The sequence below is a fragment of the Ascidia mentula genome, chromosome 6, assembly GCF_947561715.1.
Source record: "Ascidia mentula chromosome 6, kaAscMent1.1, whole genome shotgun sequence".
In the NCBI taxonomy this organism is placed as follows: domain Eukaryota; kingdom Metazoa; phylum Chordata; class Ascidiacea; order Phlebobranchia; family Ascidiidae; genus Ascidia; species Ascidia mentula.
Window position 1 is genome coordinate 8,329,106 of NC_138571.1, and position 3,609 is coordinate 8,332,714.

A 3,609-nucleotide genomic window follows, 5' to 3' on the forward strand; every position below is an offset into this window, starting at 1 on the left:
TTGATTTTGCGAGCCAACTAAAATGTTTTTTTAAATATTACAAGGCGAAGCTGAGGCGCTGCTTCGTCATGGTTGGATGAACAACAAGCAGGCAGGGCAGGCTAGGAGGCTTGGCAAACTGCGTAATTAATGAGTTGTTTGTTGTAGTAATGACTTGACGGCGGGAAACCTTGTCTAAATTTACAGGTGGTTTACGACAGCAGTTGTTTTATGTCAGGTATTTCTGTTTGATATACTTGCGACTCAAATTTAGATCAAGGGTGAATACGCATCTTGCATGTTTGGGTGTAATGCGTCGATTGTTAATCTGGTGGAGGGGTAGACCACGCCAATTGCAAGTTAAGCTTTCTTCAACTGTCGTCATGTTAACGTCACCACAACCTTACAAAATATAAGGAATTTATACCGCTTGAATTCAACAGAAAATCGAGGCCTCTGTCTGATTTGCTTTACTGGAAAGCAACAGAATTTAGACTATTTATGCTGTATGTGGGAGTGGTGCTGTGCTGTTGAAAGAAAAAAATGTGCTGTGCCATAAACGTATTGTCATTTTCTGCATTTTTCTTTAGCTACGAGATGTTTGTTGTCGCCAAACATTAACACACATGAGTTTTCGTTATGTGTCCAAATGCTAAAAGACTTTGTTAGCAAATCTTCACATATTTATGGTAAAGCATTTGTCAGTTACAATGTTCATTGTTTGATCCACTTGTGTAATGATTATGAAAAACATGGTTCATTGGAAAACATTGGCTGTTTTCAATTTGAAAATTATTTGGGTTGTTTGAAAAAAAGTTTTAAATCTGGCTACAAACCTATGCAACAAATTGCAAGATTTGCATTTTATGAAAACCAAACTTCCCATTATATGTTTCTTAATTCTATATATAATATCAAGTCGAAAAAACTGTCAAAGCATTATTGCCTTTTGTCGTCTTCTCAAAAACCTTGTCAACTTAAAACATGTCGGAATTTACAAAGTGTGTGGTTTGAATGGTGATTATTTTCTGCTGAAAGTTAATGATCAAATTAAAAATGTGTTCTGTTGCCATATAAAGGGCATTTCGTTGTCATTAATTTGCTTTATGCCACATGATATATCTGCATGTATATTTGTTTCTTCCACAGTACATTAGAATGGAAAATTTTGTTTGTATAAAATCCCCAAAAGCTGGATGGTCGGCGCCAATGCATGTAAGTGTATACCCAGCGATTTGGATGTACAAAGCTTCTTGAAAAATGAAATTTCTTCGGATGCAGCTTGGCAGACATGTCCTTCCACCATTCTTTGTGAAGGAAGTAAGTTGTGTGTTTGTGCCAAATAATTGTGCATTTTTGTTTCATGCATTTTGTTCTTTTCAGGCACACATGCCCGTTGTTTGAAAAGAAATGTAGATCTGCTGATCTGGAAAGGGACATTCTAATGAGCGAATCCACTGAAAGCAGTACTTCTCCCATGATTCCCGTCTTGCAAAAAAAGGTGTCCATAACCCTTGTGTTGATTTTTATGCATAAAACCGGCACATATTTTTCATCTAGTTTTTTAATTGACCGGGGACCTTTGCTTGTGTATTTGCTTGTTTTAGTTTGCAAATACTTTCCACAGGTTATTGTCACCCAAGCAGCAAAAAACAACGTCACAATGGCAGGAGCATGAGCTGTCTGAAAAGATTGGCATCCTTATCGACAAAACAAGACAGGTGGAACTTACTAAACCCAAAGTGAGCTTTCTTTTTACCTAATGCACTGAGGCTTTTGTCTGCATGCTTTACACTGTAAATGGCATCTGCTATACATTTCAATCATTTTATATATGTTGATACTTTTCAAAAGGACAAAATGCAACTTGCCCAAGTGATTGACATGGACCAACTTCGTGGCACCTTCCGGAATTTTGTAAAGCTGTTTATGACAAAACACCTGGTTCTTCAATTTTCGTGGAGTGGGTTGTTTTGGCGGTTGGACGCAGGAAAACAAAAATCCCATTCAAATCACATCCTCCGTTTGCATTTTTGTTGGGTGAGTCAAATTGCTTTAGAAATCTCACAAGACACGCCACACTGCGGGCCTCATTGTAAAGCCTTCCGATTGTGACGTTGTCACAACTTTCACGTATTTAATTCCGACATGTCAAATATTTAATTTCTGTACACGATGGGATGTTTCCAAAATTTTAACTAAATCATATGTTTTATGTTCTGTAGACGCATTGAAAGATGCAAGACGCAGGCATTAAGCACCAAGAAATCGCCTACCTGGAGTTGTTGACGTAGTGACCACAGAATATCAAGAAACGGCAATTTACCCTCAATCAAGCCCACCACGTCTCAAGAGTACATAGTTTCGTCGAACAGTTCATGTTTCACCGTACTTCCACTGCGCTTGCCACTGTATTTTTATTTATGGGTTGTTGCTTTCAATAAAATATTATGTAATTTAAGTCGTGTTACGTGCGAGACGGTGAAGTAGCTAGTTTGATGAGGTCATATTTTGAAAGTAGCCAGGCAGTATCATTAAGTTCGGTAAACGCACGGCGAAAGCTCGCTCGGCCAAGCTTGGATTTGTTCAATTGTAGAACATACGCCGAACATATATCCAACATTTAAGTACGGTGAACATGCGTCGCCCAAGCTTGATGCCAAGCGTATCTTGACATAAAGTGACAAGGGCCGTGCCTAAATTTATGACTGGGATACTGCAAAATGGACAAGTGCTGAAATTGCACAGTTACATACGTTGTGCAACCGCAAAAGCAATACTTGAGTATCAGCGTTTTCCACTGTATAATAAAGCTTGTACTGCAAAAAAATATTTTTCATCGAAAAATCATATACTGCAAAATGGACAAGTGCTGAAATCGCTCAGTTACATACGTTGTGCAACCGCAAAAGCAATACTGGAGTACCAGCGTTTTCCACTGTATAATAAAGCTTGTACTGAAAAAAATTATTTTGCATCGAAAAGTCATATACTGCAAAATGGACAAGTGCTGAAATCGCACAGTTACATACGTTGTGCAACCGCAAAAGCAATACTGGAGTATCAGCGTTTTCCACTGTATAATAAAGCTTGTACTGAAAAAAATTATTTTTTATCGAAAAGTCATACACTGCAAAATGGACAAGTGCTAAAATCTCATAGTTACATACGTTGTGCAACCGCAAAAGCAATACTGGAGTATCAGCGTTTTCCACTGTATAATAAAGCTTGTACTGAAAAAAATTATTTTTTGTCGAAAAGTCATACACTGCAAAATGGACAAGTGCTGAAATCGCATAGTTACATACGTTGTTCAACCGCAAAAGCAATACTGGAGTATCAGCGTTTTCCACTGTACAATAAAGCTTGTACTGCAAAAAAATATTTTTCATCGAAAAGTCATATACTGCAAAATGGACAAGTGCTGAAATTGCACAGTTACATACGTTGTGCAACCGCAAAAGCAATACTGGAGTATCAGCGTTTTCCACTGTATAATAAAGCTTGTACTGCAAAAAAATATTTTTCATCGAAAAATCATATACTGCAAAATGGACAAGTGCTGAAATCGCTCAGTTACATACGTTGTGCAACCGCAAAAGCAATACTGGAGTACCAGCGTTTTCCACT

At 37.7% G+C, this 3,609-nt stretch overlaps 1 long non-coding RNA gene across 1 annotated transcript; it reads left to right on the forward strand.

Moving 5' to 3' along the window:
- Positions 1-1,596: 1,596 nt before the first annotated feature.
- LOC145906718 (uncharacterized) lies at positions 1,597-2,383 on the forward strand. The gene is made up of 3 exons (XR_014402854.1): positions 1,597-1,721; positions 1,834-2,019; positions 2,205-2,383. It is a non-coding gene; the product is annotated as an uncharacterized LOC145906718 (long non-coding RNA).
- Positions 2,384-3,609: the final 1,226 nt, after the last annotated feature.